At 38.3% G+C, this 22,898-nt stretch overlaps 1 protein-coding gene across 4 annotated transcripts in view; it reads right to left on the bottom strand.

Moving 5' to 3' along the window:
• The window catches only part of LOC136864561 (cold shock domain-containing protein CG9705), a 144,589-nt gene extending 122,625 nt beyond the window's left edge, over positions 1–21,964 (bottom strand). Inside the window, exon 1 of one of the 4 annotated variants that reach the window (XM_067141701.2) lies at positions 21,847–21,964. The gene's annotated coding sequence lies outside the window, so the exon portion shown is untranslated. Of the gene's footprint in view, positions 1–21,720; positions 21,815–21,846 lie in introns of those variants that run through there. The other 3 variants (XM_067141700.2, XM_068226338.1, XM_067141702.2) reach the window with 3 other exon arrangements.
• Between the last annotated feature and the right edge of the window lie 934 nt (positions 21,965–22,898).

Here is a 22,898-nt window from a genome sequence, read left to right as displayed (position 1 = left end):
AGCCAGACCCAAGTTCCTAACTTGGTAGCTTTATGTAGTGCGCTGTTACGTCATGTCGTGTTAAGCCATGCCATGCTATGCTGTATACCTAACCTTGTTTTTGCACCCCCATTAATAATCTTCTTCTTCTTTTCCTACAGCTTTTTCCAACACCTGTGGGGTCGCGGGTGCGAACTGTGTCGCACGTGGATTTGGCCCTGTTTCACAGCTGGATGCCCTTCCTGATGCCAACCCTATATGGAGGGATGTAATAACTATTGCGTGTTTCTGTGGTAGTTGGTAGTGTGGTATGTTGTCTGAATATGAAGAGGAGGGTGTTGGGACAGACACAAACACCCAGACCCCGAGCCAGAAGAATTAATTAGAAGCGATTAAAATCCCCGACCAGGCCAGGAATCGAACCCGGGACCCTCTGAACCGTAGGCCAGAACACTGATCATTCAGCTGAGTTTGACACCCCCATTAATAATGTTTTACTATTCATATCCGCCGGGCTGAGTGGCTCAGACGGTTGAGGCGCTGGCCATCTGACCCCAACTTGGCAGGTTAGATCCTGGCCCCGCCCGGTGGTATTTGCAGGTCTTCAAATATGTTAGCCTCGTGTCGGTAGATTTACTGGCCCATAAAAGAGCTCCTGAGGGACTCAATTCCAGCACCAAAACGTCTCTAAAAACCGTAAAAATGTAGTTCGTTGGACGTAAAGCAAATAACATAATATTTCATATCCACTAATGAAAATGGTTACAAATAACTTAACAACTGGATGTTGACTAGTGTATAGAAAAACTTTTCACATATTGCACCGCTACCTTTTGAAATTTTATCCCCCACTGCTCTGCTAGTGGTTTGATGTTGCACTAACACACTGAACGTTTTTGGCGATGCAAGTATGAAAAAGGGCTAGGTTTGGGAAGGTAGTAGCCATGACCTTAATTAATGTATAGCTCCAGCATTTGCCTGGAGTGAAAATGGAAATCCATCTTCATGGCTGCCGACGGTGGGATTCAAACCACCACAAGAATCACTAGCTGACTGTTGAAATGAAATGTCGTATGGCTTTTAGTGCCGGGATATCCCAGGACGAGTTCGGCTCGCCAGGTGCAGGTCTTTCTATTTGGCCCCCGTAGGCGACCTGCGTGTCGTAATGAGGATGAAATGATGATGAAGACAACACATACACCCAGCCCCCGTGCCATTGGAATTAACCAATTAATGTTAAAATCCCCAACCTGGCCGGGAATCGAACCCGGGACCCTCTGAACCGAAGGCCAGTATGCTGACCGTTCAGCCGACTGTTGAAGGGAGCAGACGTATTTATGCAGTGATGGGTATTTCCGCATCAGCTTGGCGAGCAGCAATTGGGACATGGGCGAGCAGGCAGGGGGGTGCAGAGTGCATGCTTGAATGTGGACCTGCAGCAGGCAGTTACCAGGGGAGTGTTGTATCGTTGGCATTCATTACCACATTACTTGTTATAGGAGGCTTGGTGTTAAACCCGGGCCCTGTTCAACCAGCTTCAGAAGAGGTAGAGAACGTGAAGTGTATGGGGTGTACGAGGAACTTAAGATTGTGGAATGTGGTTTCATTTCAAGTGTGGTAAGCTACAGGCCCTGGACAGTGATAAGGAAAAGATGGCATGTAGCAAGTGTTTAGGAACTACAACGGGAATTAAATGAAGCAAATCTCATGATTGCAGAGCTATAAAAGAAGTTACAGAAAGTGTATAGGAGAAATGTAGGCACCCATTCATCTGTGGGGAATATGAAACCTGTAACCTGTGGTGATAGGCTATTCTATCGTGCGGCAAATAGGACAGGAAAATAGGTCAGTGAAAGTGATGTGTGTGCATGCCGGGAATACGAGCAGAACAGTTGAACAAGAAAACAGAACAAATGCGGCGGGAATGAGGAAGTAGTAATTCTCCACATAGGAACTAATGACTTGAAGAATATATATATATAAATGGGGACATTTATGATCTAGTGAACTAGACTAAGAAAACGTTCCCGAAGGCAAATGTTGTAATTAGTGGTATACTAAGAAGACCAAATATATCATGGAAGAAGATTGGCCGATTGAACAAAGAGCTTCAGTGGATCTCCGAAAGTTCCGGATCACTATTTGTCGGCAACAGTTGGATCAACGACGGGAACTTCAGCAGAGACAGTGTTCCCCCAAGACCATTTTAATGGGCGCACCGCCCTGCCCTTTTTAAAGACTGCCCAGCTAATTTAACCTATATACGTGCTAGTTACATAATAATAATAATAATAATAATAATAATAATAATAATAATAATAATACATATTTGAGTCATTGGGTGCTCCAAATTAACACGTTAATACTGTTAATTTAAATGAAAAATCATTTTTGTCAGCATAATTGCATCAATTACATCGGAGATCAAATGTTTAGCTTGACCACCACGTAATATCATGCACGAGCGGGGTCTGGATTAGCATGGAATCGCATGCGAACCCTCTATTCCGCATAACATCACAAACCCGTATGGCAGTTCACATGTCTACAGCAACCGAGCGGTAGACCTAAGCCCGCTGTAACACGATTTGGAACGAGTAATAGAACACCAGAAGTTCAAAAAACTCTGTTATGCCTTGTTTGTGATAAAACACTAAAAACACTCAAATAGTTCAATTTCGTAGTCAATGTTTATCTGTCTGATATTACTGTTAATGCCCTGAGAGGAATGAATTGACATGTTTTTTTCACATTGAAGTTTTACGTAGTATTCCCCGCCCGGCTACTCATTCCTGCCAACCAGTTGACAAAAATTTCTGGAGAGAACACTGAGGGATGGACTTCATCTGAAACAGCAAGAAGTGGCGAGACTTGGTGAACTCTTTTCGAAGAACGGTCAGCCGAATGACAATCCACGATGGGAGCAAATTCGATGCAACTACGACAACATCGGGGCCACCAACAGGACACTGTGAGAGGCAATGATACCGGATCGGGTAAGTTTCTTAGATTGTTGCAGGCAAACTGCGAAAGTATTGGTAGTAAAAATGCAAAATTCGAAAGCTTAGTTGATGCGAGTGACCCTGATATAACTGTGGGAACGGAAAGTTTGTTAATTAAGAAAAAATCAGGTTAAAATTTCTAACTTTAGATGGGATAGAGGGTCTAAAGGAGGGGTAATTTTCATTTGTGTTAGGTCAGAGCTAAGCAGTACGTTAAAATGTGTTCTCGATGACTGCGAAATAATTGGGGTGGAGGTAAATAATGCATCCAATACACAAAATATAGTCATTATTGGAGCTTATCGCCCGCCGAAATCAGGTTTAAACACGATCACTCATCTTTCAGAATTGACATGTGCAAATATAAGCTACGGGAAAAGAACTATTATTGCAGGGAATTTAAATCTACTGTACTGTCAGTAAACTGGGCTGGGTTAACTCCTGGGGGCCTATCACAGGAAGCAGTTAACTTATTAGTGTGGAATAATGGCTTTTCCCAAGTTGTTACAAAGAACACACGTAAACAAGCACTCTTAAAAGGGCCGGTTCTACCACCTACTGGTAAAGTAGCGCGTAATTTGCCCTCCGCGTAAAAGGATGTTTCCGTCCGACCACTCCCAGGTAGCGCTATCGGCAGCATAAATCGTCGTTACCCGGTGCGTAATTTATCGGCCACTTCGAGGGCCCGATAAGACTTTACCTGCTGGGCAAGTTCTGAGAGCTGAACATTATTAGCTGTATTTCTGGTGATATGCAACTCAAATTAGCTTAGTATACTGAAAAAAGCAGTATACTGTAACAGTGATCGATATTGTATTGCAGGATTTTGAACATTAATGCTTCCCTTTAGTTGCAACGGTCACACCAGCCTCTCGCATCGGTAGCGCAGGGAACACATTTTATACGTCAAGCTTTCTTAAAGAAACTCTAAAAGGATATAAAATCAAAATCTATTTGGAAATCATTTCAAATGGGCTTTAATTTTCTACTTTTTCAGTTTTCGGATACGAGATATATATTACTGTATGTATCCCACCTAACCCAAGCGTTTTGTTAGCGTAATGGATAACACGCTCGCTTCGTAATACGAAGTGTGCAGGTTCGAGTCTTTATTATGACGAATCTTTTTTATTTCCATTATTAGCGTTGTGTTAATCTGTATGCCTCTTTTCATACGTTCTTATCACAATATTATGTCTACTAGGAAAATTGCTTTATATGTATGCAAGTGATGTTATGATTAATAGCACATAGGACTGTCGCCCATGTAGCAGATTCCCTATTAGTTGTTTACATAGTCTTGTAAATTATTTAGAAGAAACTGAAAACGATTCCATTCCAGAATTCCTCTTCCTATGAATGGATATTTATCCCGATTAGTTCTTTACATTTACAGTACCTTCCAACTTTATCTTCATAAAGTTAAAAATTAAAATGAAATGCTTTATCGATAAATGGAAGCATCTGGAACTAAACGAGGTCACAGAACTAGTTGCAAATAGAGCATCGCGGAGATACTTAATCAATTCACAGAAGCCTGCAGATAGAATGCTCAAAGGCAATAAGTCCGTAAAGAAGATGTGTGTGTGTGTGTGTATACGTATTTGGAAGCGCGTAAAAGAAAGTTAAGAACAACGGCAGGGAACGAAAATACATTTTAAAATGTAAATTACAAATACGATGAAAACCTGCGTACCTTCTATTACGGAGCGAGCGACTTGACCCATCTACTACGAGAATACTTTTCAAAAACGCTGCCTTACATGACAGGTTATAACTGGCATAAGAAAATGTAATCTCGAGATTTTAATCCCAATTAGGTATTGATATTGAAGATCATAGATTAAAATCACGAAAGCTTGACATGAATCGTTGTCCATAACTCTTAAGACTCCCCTTATTAGGCTTTTTGGTGATAATCAGCAGACGCAAGCACAGGGAAATAAGACAATCGAAATGGGTTTCATGCATCTGACGATAGATAGCACCACACTCGAAAGCGAGAAATCGCTGCAAATCAGTCTAGCCAACTTCGTATATCGGTGTCTAGCTCCGGGTAGCTACCTAGCGCTTGCGCGGAGGTGGTTGGACGCAAGCGTAAGTACCAGCCGATTTACACCTCCAGGTAGTTTACCTCCCGGGCAGCTGCCAGCCACTTTACCAGCAGATGGTAGAACCGGCCATATTAGATGTTTTTCCAGTCAGACCGGATGACATAGTTATATCTTTTGACGTAATACAGGGGATTAATGACCGCAGTGCAGTGGTACTCGATCTATCTTGGGAAACTTCTAATACAAGGCATGTGTGAATTTCTAAGACTATTTGGTATTATGCAAGGGGAGACTCCGTAGGTTTTCAAAACCATCTGAGGTTGTGCTATACTAATTGGTTAAAGGAGGGCAAGGGGATGGACGACATTTAGGAGAACTTCAAAACCATTTTAAATACTGGACTGAATAAATTTGTTCCCAAAAGGATAAGGGAAAATTCAGATCCGCTGTACTACACCACGACTATTAGGAAGCTTAAACGTAAGACTAGGAGAGCGTTTAACAGAAGAAATAATAACGATGTGTGCAAAGCAGAGTATAGATGTTTGGTGAAGCTTTTGCTTAAAAAAAAAAAAAAAAAAAAAAGAGATGACTGAAGAGAAATATCTTGACAATATCCTAAATGGAAATCGGAATTCCTGGAACCCTTTTAAAAATATATATATGAAAATTGAAGGGGAAGAACAAGTCAGTTCCTTCTCTTTGTATAGGAGGTGATTAATTAAAAACAACAGATATAAAGTCGAAGCATTAAATAAGCACTACGGAAAGGTTTTTAATCCGGCGGCACAATTATTCAGGGACAATTTTCAAAAACTAATAATGATTTCCAAATTAAAGCTTCATTATTGCATAAAGGTCTTTCTAAACTCAGAAGAAGTTAATCTTGAAGACCCGATTCTATTTCCGGAGAGGCACTTAAACTCGGGGGTGAAGCGATCCTACCATATTTAATAAGAATCTTTAATATATCATTGAACAATACGAAGGTTCCAGAAGATTGGAAATCGGCCATTATAGTTCCTACTCATAAAGGGGGTGACAACAGCGACTTGAATAACCACAGACCGGTAAGTTTGACGTCAATCGTGTGCAAACAAATGGAGCAATTAATAGTAGATTATTTGAGGTTAAAATGGGACTCTTCTGGAATGATATCTAAGGGGCAGCATGGTTTTAGGGAAGGCTTCTCCAAAAGTCAGCTCTGTTCCATATGCCAAGATATATCGGATAAGCTTGACAGTGGGTCAAGGATTGACGCAATAGAAATTGATTTTGTCATTCGATCTTGTGCATCATGACATCCTGCTTAACAAGTTAGGGCGTACGGGCATTGACATCAGAGTTGTGAAATGGATATGAGAACTCCTCAATGGCAGAACTATTCAGAGGGTGCACGTGGGAGAAACGCTATCTTCTCGTTACGTCTGGTGTGGCTCAGAGTAGCGTTATTGGGCCAATTCTTTTCATACTTTTCATGAATATGCCTGATTTGATAAAATCGGAAATGCGCCTCTTTGCCGATTATTGCATCATATAGATAAGAAATGTGTTTTTCCACCATTCAATACACAATTTATATATTAAGCTAGTACCGGTTTCGGCCCTTTAACGGCCATCATCAGCTAGTACATGTTTTGTTTAGCCATTAGACAATACACAAGTTGTTATATTAGGCATCCGGATGTCTAATGGGGGATGGAAATGTATATAATAACATATAATTAAAATATCAGTGGTTAGGGTAAAAAGTTACAAATAGAGTATGAGTATGTAAAACATATTAAAAAACACACAGGCCACAATATACAACATTTAAAAAAGTTTCAACACATTAAAATGGTGCGTATGGGTAGACACTTGTTAAAATCTTCAGTTCATGCTATGTAGATTCCATTCTTCTGTCCTCTGTGCAGTTACTTCTAAGTTATGTTGATTATATTGCGTAAGGTAATCTTCAAGGACATTTTGAAACTAGTGTATGTCTTATTGATGTGGGCCTTTGTCGTGATGAAATTTTGTTGTGTTATATATCCCAACTTGTGATATGCTATGGCAGGTTTCAATATAGCAAACAGCAGGTCTCGAGCTTGTATTTAGAAGTGGTCGGTGGTAACACCTCTCTCGTCTATGTTTGTTCTGCGAGCAGCAGAACACAACAAGCCTTCAAACACATCGGCACAAGACCTCCACAACAACCATAACTACAAGAACAAACATAGACGAGAGAGGTGTTACCACCGACCACTTCTAAATACAAGCTCGAGACCTGCTGTTTGCTATATTGAAACCTGCCATAGCATATCACAAGTTGGGATATATAACACAACAAAATTTCATCACGACAAAGGCCCACATCAATAAGACATACACTAGTTTCAAAATGTCCTTGAAGATTACCTTACGCAATATAATCAACATAACTTAGAAGTAACTGCACAGAGGACAGAAGAATGGAATCTACATAGCATGAACTGAAGATTTTAACAAGTGTCTACCCATACGCACCATTTTAATGTGTTGAAACTTTTTTAAATGTTGTATATTGTGGCCTGTGTGTTTTTTAATATGTTTTACATACTCATACTCTATTTGTAACTTTTTACCCTAACCACTGATATTTTAATTATATGTTATTATATACATTTCCATCCCCCATTAGACATCCGGATGCCTAATATAACAACTTGTGTATTGTCTAATGGCTAAACAAAACATGTACTAGCTGATGATGGCCGTTAAAGGGCCGAAACCGGTACTAGCTTAATATATAAATTGTGTATTGAATGGTGGAAAAACACATTTCTTATCTATACTTTGAGTCTGTCAATACGGAAAATGAAATTTATAAATAATAATATTGCATCATATATCGGGAGATAAAGACACACGAGGATGAACTAATGCTTCAGCAGGATTTAGATATGATTGAAAAATGGGCGCGAGAAAATCAAATGAAAATCCACAGCGGAAAAAGCAAGAAATTGTGTTTCAGTAAAACAAAAATGACAGGAAAGAGGGATTACGAAATTGGAGGAGGAAGTGTTGCTGAAGTTGATAGTTATAAGTACTTAGGTGTTACTATTAGAAAAGACTTAAACAGGTCAGAGCAAATGGAAAATGTAGTTAAGAAATCGTAGAGATCGTTACATTTTATTATGCGAAAACTCAAGAAAGCTAATTCTGGTGACAAAAGTAAAGCTTATAAATGCCTGCCAAGACCAATTCTCGAATATGGATATGCGTGCTGGGATACGTACAGGGTGGGTTTAATAAATTCCCTAGAAAAAGTTCAAAGAAGAGTGATGCGTTTCGTAACCGGGAATAGGAGGAATACCATTAATTGGGAAAGTCTTGAATCTAGAAGAACTAGAGCTCCCCTGTGTGGTCTTTATAACAGCTATACGGGAAGGGCTGCCTGGCACAGTATTAGGAATAGGTTGGAACCTCCCTCATACTTATCAAGAAATGATCATAAGCATAAAGTTACGGCCAGAAACCAGCATATGGACATGGGCAAGTTCTCCTTTGTTAAAAGGACCATAAGGGATTGGAATAAATTACCTGCAGCAATCTTTGATAGATTCCCTTCCGGTATCAAGTTATTTAAGAAGACCATTAGCGCTAGTGTAAAGTAAAAAGTAAAAGTTGTAAATTACGGACACAGAATTTGTGAATTTCTGCTTGGTTTAGATTGTGAAACTAGGAGTTTTTTTTCTTGTGGTATTCTCTTTCCAGGGAATTGCTTCTTGTACTCATGTTGTTGTAGGTGTTTTGTTGGGCAAGTACCAATGTTTTTAACTTTACTTTATTATCACTTGTACTGTTAAGCTAGTAGTAAGCTCAACCTACAGTACTGTAAGCCATAGTGTTAAGTACTAGAAATACTTAAGGTAAGTGTGAAGTTGTATAAGATGACGCTGGATTTAGCAATTTAAACTAGTAGTATTTCTTGTAACATTTGCTTTCTTTGGAATCGCTTGTTGTACTTTTGTTGTTGTAGTTGTTGGACAATTATGTTTTCACCTTACTTTATTATAACTTGTAACGTTAAGCTAGTAGTAAGCTCAACCTATAGTTTTGTAAGCCACAGTGTTAAATATTGGAAATAATTAAGTTGTGTATGAAACTGTACACAATGCTGGATTTAGAATGTTAAACTAGTAGTATTTCTTGTAATATTCTTTTCCATGGAATCAGTTTTTGTACTTGGGTTGTTGTAGTTGTTGGGTAGTATGTTTTAACTTGACTTTATTATCACTTCTAGTGTTAAGCTAGTAGTAAGTTCAATCTACAGTATTGTAATTTGTAGTGTTAAGTACTGGAAATACTTAAATTGTGTGCAAATTTGTATATAATGAAGCTGGATTTAGAAAGTTATACTTGTAGTATTTCTCCCTTGTTTTATTCTTGTTGTTGTTGTAGTGGGGTAATTACGGCTTAACTTCACTTTATTATCACTTATAATGTTAAGCTCGTAGTAAGGTCAACCTATAGTATTGTAAGCCGTAGTATTAAAGCACAGGAAATACATAAATTGTGTGTGAATTTGTATATGATGATGCTGGATTTAGAATATTAAACTAGTAGTAGTTCTTGTAATATTTTCTTTCCATATATAGTGAAACCTCGGAATGCGAGTAACTTGGTCTACAAGTGTTTTGCAAGATGAGCATACATTTTAAATAAATTGTAACTTGATATGGGAGTGAGGTTCTGCAATACGAGCGTCACGTGTGCCTATGTTTCCCCTTCGCTGTTCGTCTGTTGAATGGACGAATGAGATCTTTGGTCCTGTAGTGAAGAAATACTTTTCAGAATATAATCTGCCGCTCAATGTCTTGCTGGTTATGGACAATGCTCCTGCTCATCCTCCAGGTCTTGAGGTCTTGAGGAATTCAAGTACGCTATGGTTAAGTTCCTTCCTCCCAACACTACTCCAGCCTATGGATAAGCAAGTCATTTCGATCTTCAAGAAGCTATACACCAAAGCATCATTTGGTTGGGGAGAAATCATTTCCCCATCGTGAAATGCCTGAAGATCATCGATGAAGCCTGGGATGGAGTCACCAAGAGAACTCTCTCTTCCGCTTGTGGAAAGCTGTGGCCTGACTGTGTTCTTGGATGTGACTTTGAAGTGATTGTTGGTGACAATGAGTCGCCGATTGTCGATGAAATTGTGTCCTTCACGAAGACTATGGGGCTGGAGGTGAACGACGTGGGCATTCAAGAGCTGGTGGAAGAACATGGCAAGAACTGACCACCAGCGAACTGATGGACCTGCATCGCGAACAACAGGAGGTTACGGAGATCTTGTCCGGGGAAGAGGAGGAGGAAAAGTAAGTGGAATCTCTCACTTCAACTGAGATTCGGGAGAAGTGCAAAATGTGGGAAAAGGTGCAATTTTTTTTAGAAAATCACCACCCGAATAATGCTGTAGCAGTGCGAGCGATGAATCAGTTCAATGACAATGCCATGTCACATTTTCGTGAAATCCTCAAAAAGAGGCAAAAGCAACAATTACTGGACAGGTTCCTCGTTAAAGTTGCACAAAAAGAAAACAATCCAGTGAGCCAACAGATAGCAGCGATTCTGTTAATGAAATTCGTGCTACACAGTAACTCTTCTCATGTCATCTCTCGTCTCCCTCACACCAGCAATGATTGTATTGTATGGAAAAGTGCACTTTAATTTGTTTTAGAAATGGTATGCGAATAAATATTTTTGTGTTGTGGATGAATCATCCGCGTTTCAATTGTTTCTTATGGGAAAACTTGCTTTGATATACGAGCGCCTTGGATTACAAGCATGTTGCCAGAACGAATTATGCTCGCAATCCAAGGTTCCACTGTATTTGCTTGTTGTACTCTTGTTGTTTGTTTGCTTGCTTGCTTCTTTGTTTGTATGTTGTTGGGTAATTATGTTTATTACTAGCTGATGTACCCGTGCTTCGCTACGGAATTCTACATTGTAAACGAAATTCTAGTGTACACGTTGTGAGCAAGATTGTATTAAAATGCATAGCTCTTAACCTTACCCTAGAAACGTGACAGGGAAGTCACCAAACATCTTTTCTCATATGAAAAGGGAATTTTCACTGTAGTGGTAGACCCATTTGCATACCATCAGTCACAATCAGGTTGGGGAGTTTTCATTTAAATGGTAGACACTCACTCTCCACATACGTTTTTACATCCTCAGAAAGACTGTCTAAGTGGTTTCCCAACTGAAATGAACTTACATTACAATGACGTCATTAGGAATGGCGCGATTAAAAGCAATGCTTTCATAGGAAATACTCGATCAAATGAAACACTACACATTCCCTCACTTTTAGCGAACAGGACTACACTGCCGATCCAACAGTCCAAAGTTCCAGAGCTGGAATAACCAAGCCGCAGACAGCCGTGATTCGTGAACACTCTTCGTCTTTTTTCGGAGGGGAAAGGGTCGAATAGTGGAGACTCAAAGGCAAAAACTATGCCATTTTACTAATCCTTTTTCCTAGGAGTACCCAATAAGTCGGAAAACATCAATTCACTATACTGCCGGCGGAAAAATCTATTTGACTTGGAGGCAAATTTTTCCTCCAAGCCAGGGGAGAAACCCCCTCTTCACTGATAATTTGGAATAAAATGAATGTAGAATTTAATAAAAGTGAAGAGGAAGAAGATTTTCTTAAGAAACGGCTCTTTTCAGGGTGGAATTTTGAGTTATTTAGTGAATTGTCGTGCTATAACTTGGAATAGGACTAAATTGTCATTCTAGACCAGGCCGTACTACTAAACTACTACTACACTATTACTAATTCAGCTTCTGCCTTAAGTATGCACACTGCTCATTCAAAACATCGCGTCAGAGTAGGGATCGAATAACTGGAATACTATGAGGAACCAGTGTGTTACCTACCAGCTGTATCAGAAAATGTATGAACCAGAGGAATGACATGCTAAAGAAAGTTTTCTAACTCCCTGGATTCTGTCAGGCTATTATACTCGGTACGCAGCAGTAATGCCATCTATCGGAGTTGAGAGGCAGCATAAGAGACAAATAACATCACAACAAACAATGATCAATGTTATGTTATTGTTGATCAATGTTATGCGCTTTCGATATTGTAGGCCTTCACAGTTTTCTTCCAACTCTGAAATACCACTCATCATAGTCGGTACGGTAAAACTGAATAAAACATAAATGATCAGAAATTGTATTCTCTGAACTTTTGTTCTGTAGTACTTTTCGATAGGATCAAAAACATAGGAACCGTACGGCTCCCTGCCTAAATGGTTAGCGTGCTGGCCTTTGGTCACAGGGGTCCCGAGTTCGATTCCCAGCAGGGTCGGGAATTTTAACCATAATTGGTTCATTTCGCTGACACAGGGGCTGGGTGTATGTGTCGTCTTCATCATCATTTCATTCTCATCACGACGTGCGGGTCGCTTACGGACGTCAAATCGAGAGACCTGCATCTGGTGAGCCGAACTTGTCCTCGGACACTCCTGGCACTAAAAGCCATACACCATTTCATTTCATAGGTACCTATATTTAAAAATAAAATTTTAGGCGCCTTCCCCTAAACTGCAATTTCATCCAGGGTGAATAAAATTGTTTATAGCTTAGACTGTAGTGCCGTATTCCCCGACTCTATATACCGATTTTCATTACATTCTGTTAACCCATTTTCTCGTGGCTCGGTATTGATATGGACTTAGCAACAAAAATACAAATTCATTAATATCTGTGTTATAGCCGGTACGGTAAAAATGTATAAGACATAAATGGTCAGAAATTTAATTCTATACAACTCTGGTTATGTAGTATGTATCGATAGGACCACCAATAATATAAATATTTGAGAATTACATTTTGGGCCTTCCCCTAAACTACCTTTTCACTCAGCGTGAATAAAATTATTTATAACCTAGATTGCAGCGACTTATTCCCTTAATTTGAATACCAATTTTTATTGAGATAAGACCACTAATAACACAAATATTTGAAAAGTAAATGTTAGGCCTTCCCCTAAACTACCATTTCTGTCAGCGTGAATAAAATTATTTATGGCTTAGATTGTAGCGACTTATTCCCCGAATTTGCATACTGATTTTCATTTAATTCTCTTTAGCCGTTTTCTAGTGATGCGTGTACATACATACAGACAGAAATTACGGGGTAGAAATCCAGTATGTCCTACATTACTTTCATAGCATGATAAGAATGTAATATGTTAGAAATCTTAAATGGTATACCTTGCAGAGGAGAGATGTGTTCACTGCGACAGCTAAGAATCCACCAGGCGTCCCCCAAAGTAATTTTGCTTTTATAACCTAATGCAATTTATCACACGCCATTGTCCATCGCCTAAATACTTACCAGCATTTCCATTGGGTGAGATATGATGTCACTCCTAGCAATGAAGTAAAATGAATTTTGTTACCAACCCGCGCACAAGAAATACACAACTTTTTCACTAACCTACCCTAATGTATCAAGATCAATGGAGGTGACACACGGGATACTAGAAGCCAAGGGCCGCTTCGCGGATTCTTGACTGGGGGCTTACGCCCCCAGACCCCTTTGCTTGATCCAGACCAATGGCTTTGTCACTAACCTGCCCTAACCAATCCAGACCAATGGCTTTGTCACTAACCTACCCTAACATATCCAAGTTTATTGTTTTGTCGCTAACCTGCCCTAACGTATCCAGACCAATGGAGGTGTCACACGGGATACTAGAGGCCTGGAGCTACTTTGCGGCTTTTAACGTAGGGGCTAACGCCCCCAGACCCCCTTTGCTCGATCCAGACCAATGACTGTCACTATCCTACCCTAACCAATCCAGACCAGTGGCTTTGTCACTAACCTACCCTAACCAATCCAGACCAATAGCTTTGTCACTAACCTACCCTAACGTATCCAGACCAATTGTTTGGTCACTAAACTACCCTAACATATCCACACCGATGGCTTTGTCACCGTACAAGATTCGCAAATTCAAAAATAGCGCCACTGCACTAGGACTAGTTCTTTAGACGAACCGTTGGCAGCCCTGTCCACCGCACAATCACGACCATCGCGAGAAGTGAGAGAGAAACAAATGTCAGTGCAATTGCGCTACATGCGTGCGCTGAAAGATGGTAAGTCTTACTGAACTTTTGCCAATTACGGAAACGTAAAAAGTGCATTTCCTTGTTACTGTGGACATGAACGATACCATTCTTTTCAAATTCTGAGCAATGTACAGACAAAACTCTTATTTTATATATATATATATATAGATTACATTACTGTAAGTGACCGTTGCCACTGGGATATTTCCCATTTGCAATGTATTTGTTAATAATAATAATAATAAAATCTCCTGAATGCAAGGTCATAGTTACATGACCCTAACAGTGCAGCCAACTCGCATGGTGTTCCTGTTCTGGAATATTTGTATACATCTAATCATTATCATTGTTATTGTTATCCCTCCCAACTTTTGCTGGTGTAAATCATGATTTGGGCTTACCCTAAACTGAGCATTACAATGGTAATTTGTTAAAGTGGAAGCCATTTTCTTATCAGTTTTGACTTAGTCAACACATAACCTTTAAGTTTACCAGTCAGGTGAAACTAATGCAAGATTAAGAAATACCAGCAAATAACTGGAAAGGAAACATGTAGGCCTAATCTCGTATAATCTTGTTTTGTTCCTACAGAATAGTGTTGACTGTTTATAAAAAATTCACAGCTTCAGCTTTAAAACTCCAGCCAATTTCCACATCGTGCCTAGCCTTGATACTTTGGGAGATGATGATTGTAGTTTTAAGGGGCCTAACAGCTTGGTCATCGGCCCCTAGTGGTACGAGGTGTAAAGAAATGTAAATTAAAACTTCAAAATGTATCCACTGACTAGAATCTAAAACGAATGGTGATAGGAAAATGATCGTGAAACAAAAACAATCAGTGTATCGAAGTCTGTATCTATATCTATGCAGTTAAAATTTAACAAAAACAAAGCTGAAAATTAACACACACACACAAAAAAAGACTAAATTAAAAATGAATATTAACATTACACCATTTACAATTTTTAAAAAAATGAAAAATGCACTAAGAAACCACACGGTAATACAATACAAAAACAAATTTAAAACACAAGTACAATGGGAAATATGAATAACACCAGAAAGAAAGAATTATCAAACATTTACAAAGTGTAAAGGCTGAATTCATTATCCAATTCAATGAATATATCAACTTCTCTTGTTACGTTAAAGCATTGTCATTTTTACGAAAGGTGAATTTGACTGATGCAATGTTTTTGACCTGATCTTGTCTGCGGAACATGGAATGAAATGCGTTTTAATACGTCCAAAGAATCAAATCTTCCTAATACAATTTTTCTTAGTATTTGTATAAAAATTAAGGACAGTCTGTTTACAATGAAGGAAATTATTCCTCCATAACTGGGTTGATGTGTCAAAAGGGCAAAATGTATTAAAAGTTTTGAAATAAAGATAACGTAGGAACTTGTTTTGTATAATTTCAATAGCATTCACTTCTTGCCTTGTATACGGGCTCCGAATTATTACAGAATATCCCAGTATGTTCCTTACTAAGATAACATTTATAATTTATTCAATACAGAGGGCTGGGTAAAAGGTCTCGAAGTTCTTATAAAAAAAATCCTAGCATTCGAGGAGCATTCTTTGTTACTGTATTCACATGACCGTTGAACGTTAACATACCGTCAAAAATTATACCAAGGTCCTTAAAGATTAAAACCCTATCCAATTTTGCCCCACATATATGATAGGCTGAGACTTCAAATTCCTTTCTCCTGGTAAATGTCATGTATTTACATTTACTAGCATTCAAAGACAAATTATTAATATCACACCAAGAAATGACATTATCAATGTCCTTTTGCAACTCAACCTGATCTTTGTGGTCGCTAATGTATTTGTAAAGTTTCAATGAAAACGAAAATCCACAGCCTGTTTTCAGCCATTCGACTGTGTCAGGAATGGAATGAATGAAGCCCGTATCTAGCGGCGAGGATAGTACTTGTGCCAGCTGCCGAAGCCTGTTGCACTCCTCTGGGGCAATGATTAATGAATGACAGATGGAAAGAAATGATATTGGGGAGTGTTCCTGGAATGAAAGATGACAGGGAAACACTGGAGTAGGCAGAGAAAAACCTCTATTGCCTCTGCTTTGTCCAGCACAAATCTCACATGGAGTGACCAGGATTTGCACAATGGATCCCAGCAGTGAGAGGCCGGCGTGTTGCCGCCTGAGCCACAGAAGCTACTGTAAAAGTTTCAAATCATCTGCAAAAAGTAAATGGTTATAGTGGCAAATATTGTAAGTAAATCATTAGTTAGAATTAAAAACAAAAGAGGTCCAAGATTAGAACCTTGCGGTACACCAGGAGGACTGATATAAAGTAATCTGAAATTTCACTGTTAAAAGAAACAAACTGCTCTTGATATTTTTAATATGAACACATTAACTGCAACAACTGTTTACAAAAAACCAAATTTATACATTTTTGTATCGACTTTATCGAATGCTTTTTCGAAATCCATATAAACAACAGCAGTCCTTCTGTTAGTAATAATGGTATCATACAAAAGATTGGTGATAACTGATATGTTGGGTACAATCCATACTGAAATTCAGATAACACAATCTTAACATGGTTATAAATCTTATTGCGCAACATACAAAGTATGTTCGTATACCTTAGCTATTGTGTTGATAGTGCACACTGGACGATAATTAGATATCATTACAAAACTGCCTGTCTTAAAAATAGGTGTAACCTTAGCTACTTTCCATTTCTCAGGAAAGGATGAAGTGCGAATAGAAAGGTTAAAAATGAAAGTTAATTGATTAGCCAATAAATCAGCATAAATGCTGGGGCTGTACCTTAATTAAGGCCACGGCCGCTTCCTTCACATTCCTAGGCGTTTCCTGTCCTGTCGCAAGACCTATCTGTGGCGGTGCGACGTAAAGCAAAAAAAAACAAAAAACCAGCACAAGCCCTAATTATATATAGTAGTATGCCATCAGGATCACTCAATCTTTAGGCTTTAGTTTACCATTAATAGCCTTTTTCACCTCTTCAACAGATATCGCACCGACATGTAATATCTCAACAGGGGTAATAGGGGAATGTCATCCAAAGCCAAATTATCCAATATGTAATTAAAATCTGATCTGACGTTAATTAGCGCAAAATATCGAGCAAAACCGTGAACAACATTACTGCCCACGTAACTCTCACTATTATACTCAAATGTAGTTCCTCCTGATCTCATGAGTTGCTTATTTTTAACATGCCTCCAGAAACGTGTTATATCACATTTTAAAGTAACCTCTAGTTCATTGATGTAATCTTGATATGCAGAATTTATTTTTCTTTCAATTCAGATCTGAGTTGTTTGAATTGATCATCATAGTACACGGAGAATTTCCTCGTTTTGGCACACTTCCTTTTCATTTTGATCATCTGAATGATATCATGATTAAACCAGACTGGAAATTTTAACTTTTTAATGACATGACCCTTAGGTATGCAATTATCTAAGCATCTATATATTGACGAGTTACAGAAATCCACAGCCTGGTCCACATTCTGATACCTATACAACGGGTTCCAATCAATATCTCTTAACTCATAAGACAGTTGTAGAAAATCCGCTTTCTTGAAACTGTAGTATTCTCGATTTATGTTTTTTGGTAATGAGCACCTCTTTACTGGAGGTAATGACAAAGAGTGGGGGAGGGTGATCTAAATCTTCAGACACAAGAGCAAATTCCTCACGTTTCATGTCAACTATGAAATTGGCCAGTACCAGATCTAGTGTCCTAGAATTGTAATCAAGATTATGTTAAACCTAAATATGATATAAACTGACTCAATCTTTTACAAATCACAGTTCTTTTTGTAAAAGAATAACTAGCACAATTTATTTCAGGAAGATTGAAATTGCCCACAATAACACAGTCTGAAATTATAAGATTGTCAGTGCTTTCAAAATAACCAAAAGAGTCCTGATACACTGTTACGGATGATGAACATTTATAAATAACTGCCTATTATTATTATTATTATTATTATTATTATTATTATTTGAGATACAAATAGTAAGTGATTCACAATGCTGTTTAGAGCAACTGGATAATTGTTTCGCCTTAAAATTCTTTTTGACACCAATCAAGACTCCCCCGCCTCACTCCTTACTGGTTACCAAAGGATCTCTGTCATTTCTGAACACTAAATCTTCAGACAAAAGAACAAATTCCTCACATTTCATGTCAACTACTGTATGAAATTGGCCAGTATCAGATCCAGCATCCCAGAATTGTAATTAAAAATATTATTGTACTACGTTAAACCTAAATATGATATTTGATAGAGAAGTCTGTCAGCACAACAATATCATATGAAGAGCACAGGAGATTTTGGATTTATATCAACCTTAGTTCTTTTTTTTTTTTTTTTTTTTGCTAATTGTTTTACGTCGCACTAACACAGATAGGTCTTATGGCGACGATGGGACAGGAAAGGGCAAGGAGTGGGAAGGAAGCGGCCGTGGCCTTAATTAAGGTACAGCCCCAGCATTTACCTGGTGTGAAAATGGGAAACCACGGAAAACCATTTTCAGGGCTCCGACAGTAGGGTTCGAACCTACTATCTCCCGAATACTGGATACTAGCCGCGTTTAAGCGACAGAAGCTATTGAGCTCTTACATTCTGATAATAAACGAAAAACTCATTATCATAGCTCACGAAAAGTCAAACTTGAAAGAGTAACGACATTATGATGAAAAAAATTACAATTTATCCAAATCTCCCTCACAACAAATAGCATGCACGACTTCCATCAGTGTTCGTCATCAAAATTTTGCCAATCCTGTTCACACATAGATACTTATATTCCCTATCACATTGCAATTGTTTAACTTTAGCAAATAGAATTCACCTATTAGGAGCTAATGACTGATTAATATATATAGGTAGGACTAGGGACGGAAAGACCAAGATGAGCTGTGGACAAATTCTTTTGATGTAACGTTTTACTAAGATCTTATAACATCATATAACAAATTTTACAATAATGCCATGAGTTGAACGATAAACATTTTCCAGCCTATGACACGCATCAATCATATCGTCTTTTATTTCTACATCTAGCGCTTTGGCAACACTAACGACCATCCGACAGATATTTTCATTCGGTACTTCCGGAATACCATATCTCCTATGTGTTAATCCTAGAATATTGCACCTGATTTTAAACTCAATGAATGCTTTTGCAAGCCGATAGTTTTCAGATAATATGTTATCAATAATATTTTGCTGTTGAATAATTAATGCCTGCGGATTATCTAGAATTAGTCTGTGCTCGTCCAGCCTTTCATGACACACATCAATCGATTTACCTAACTGTTTTTCTATTTCACTAGCTGTTTTCTCCAGTTAAAGTTTGCAGCAGTTATAAAACGTCCCAAACTGACGGTGCCGACGCAAGTGACTGCGCTTCTTCTTGCATGCTCCTATACCGCTGTGAGTTGCACTGGTCACACCTCATGTTGGACCTTGGGACTTCAAAAATTCTACACCTCGATCATTAAGGTTCACACACTTACTGTGAAACCAACTGCTACAGGTGTTACACACTATTTTAGATGCTATGACCTGCCTAGGTACCGCTTTCCCACACTTTGCGCAGGAACTCATATCTGTTCTTTAACGTAAAATTAACCGATAGGCAAGTGATGTGAGTAGTGTGTTGTCACCCCGGTACCACACGCTGAAGTTACCTCGACTCGATATATCGAATTGAATCTAAAGACAGTATATAAAAGTGTCATGACCCCTCAAAAGTACACTAAACTACCTTGATGCCTTTGTTTATACACACTTGGCCTTAACCGCGACAAAAATTAACACAAATGTGACTCTTAGAGAAGGATTATCTCCAATATTTATAGTTCCATAGCATCCATAACACTTACAGAATCTGTGGGTCCAGGTTCTAATCACCAAACTTACTTTCTTTTATAAAATAACTCACATTTACAGGAGTATTATTCACACACAACCTTAGCCAACCATTGCCATTTCCAGTACTAATCACAATTATTCTAATGGTTCTAATTTTATCATCCCTTGGTCGCCCCTCTGAGTTGTCTCTTAAGACAGGCAGGGTACACTGTGGGTGTCATTTCGTCTGTGTCCCCCACCCACAGGGGGTAGAGAGAGAAGTAATCCAACACTTCAAAAAATGAAGTAGGAGGACAAAGAAAGACAAGGGCCACGAAGAGCTTGAAAATGAAAGACTCCATACGCCTCGAATGTTCTACTACTGTCGGGATCAGGAAAGAACAAGAGTTGACCAAGGGAGGTTGAACAGGATAGATGAAAGTGAGGAGCCTGGCACAAGTGGAAGCAATGCCAGGACTCAGCTAAGGGCCCCGTGGTCGCCAACCCACGCTCCCAAGTTGAGAACCCTTGGGGCCCATTTTAGTTGCCTCTTACGACATGCAGGGGATACTGCAGGTGTATTCTCCATCTGGGTCACCCACCCACAGGGGGTAGCTTTGGGATAAAATGCAATCCAAGTAATTGAAAAGGTATTGCTGCTTGCATGTAATGTTTCATTACTGCAACCTTTAGATGCAAACCACTGTGAGCTCATAAAATTATAAGCTAATCCGTTACTGTATTTCCATGCAACAGGACTCCAACATTCCCTTTGCAGTAAAAGAGTATATAAAATTAGAACCATCCCACACTGCAGGAACTAAGTTACTATGAACTTGGAAAAAGTTTAACTATGATCTTTTGCCACTGGAATCATGTTGGCCTACAGGTTAGAGAAACTGCAAAGTGCGTGCAATCTTAATATTGGTCGACTACATTTATGTCATTACTTGTTAAAATATAATACTGTCAATAACACAGTTTCTAAGTACATAATTAATTTTCTGAGTAGAGAGGTAACCAACTAGGTTAGGTTCTGGCACCTTTAATATTTTGGACATGATAGACTTTCTTGCGTAATGACAAACTGATAATCAGTGAACCATGCCTGTTATTAACATAACTTTCAAAATGCAATCGTGGATCTCTTATAAGGTTAAGGTATTAGTCGTATGAAATTCACTATTAAAATTGTCGTATTAAATTATAACTAACTTATGTGCAACAACCAGTTAAGAACACAAATCTGAAAAATCTTCAGTAACATTCCCAATATGCATCTGTATACCGAACAACCTCAAAAGTGTAATTATATCCAATAAACAAGTTTAAAGAGCACATTCCGGGTAGTATTGCGCAATGACAAGTGCTCCGGGCTTTACAACTGAGTAAGAAAGACTCAAATGTAACGTAACAACGGAAAAGAAACGTGCTGAGAAGAACTTTCAGATTAAAATATAAGTGTATAATAATTAAGACTGAAATCAACAAAACGCATTCACAAAGTGAATCACAGAGTGTAATGTTACTGAACGCAACAGACATTAAATACCACATAAAAGCGGCCACAAATGTTTAATATTCCACAGTAGCACGTAACATTATTCTAATCATGTAACTACAGCAAAACACTAAAAATACTTTCTTACTTTCAGCAATATAAGTTCAACAAGTTGGTTTACTCACAAATGCAAATACGTACCGCAGTGCACCTCTATTATGAGTTATTTTAAGCTCACTCCAACTGCCTGAACTACGAAGCACATAAAGACATTATATTTCAACAATAAGGAGAGAAAACTTTTATAAGCCCTTAATATAACTTTACCTGATATAAATACCAACAATCAAAATTCCTCAGCTACTCATTCAAAACACAACCCCTTGTGCATCGCAGTCAGTTGTTTTCAAAGACAACAGTACATTGCAAGGAGTCTACAATTCTGAGAATCATTTGCTAATAGGGTAGCCACTGGACCGCCATATTTGAAACTACTTGAAAGCCACGTCCGCCATTTGTAAGCGATCAAATCGAGTGGGCGTGTAAAGAAGGAGGTACAGAGGCTTTGGGAATAAATACCGGATCACAGTTTTCTTTATTAGGGAAGCACTCAAAGATGCGCAATGTACTTACAAATTATATAAAGAAAGAAAATTAGCGCATTTCCAGTAGGCCTAATTACAAAATAAATCACAATACATTGCTATTAAACAAATTTAGACCTACTTACAGAGAATGAAAATGTAGAACAGAAAACCTTGAACAAAGTAATATAACAACATTGAGAAAATGTAATAATAACAATAATAAATCCTGGTCTAATAATAATAATAATAATAATAATAATAATAATAATAATAATAATAATAATAATAATAATAAAATAATAATAATAATAATAATAATAATAATAATAATAATAATAATAATAATAATAATAATAATAATAATAATAAATTCCTGGTCTCTTCTCGGTCACATTTTATATGGATTTTGCCAAATTTTATGACCGGATGCCCTTCCTGACGACTCCAACCCTAGGTGGAGTGACGTATTTACTATTGCGGGTTTCTTGAGTGGTTTGTAGTATGTTCTGCAGTGGCGGCGCGTGACTTTTACAGTAAGGGAAGCACATATCATAAGCTAAGAAGATATACAGTATACAGTAAAATAAATACAATAACTCACATTGTCTTGTGCTATTTGAATGTTAATTCCAGTCACCTCTCCTTCTTGACGAATTCTTCTATGACGCGGCTGTAGAATTCTTCTTCTTTCTTTGATGACTTCAGTTTCAGTACGGTAACGTCTTCTCAATCGACAGTAGAGACAAGTTCGAGAGTCTCTGTTATCCCTGTGTGATTCTGCAGTAGGTGCGG

This window comes from Anabrus simplex, chromosome 2 (assembly GCF_040414725.1).
Source record: "Anabrus simplex isolate iqAnaSimp1 chromosome 2, ASM4041472v1, whole genome shotgun sequence".
In the NCBI taxonomy this organism is placed as follows: Eukaryota; Metazoa; Arthropoda; class Insecta; order Orthoptera; family Tettigoniidae; genus Anabrus; species Anabrus simplex.
Note: the sequence above shows the minus strand (reverse complement) of the source record. Positions and strands in the feature narration are given on the sequence as shown.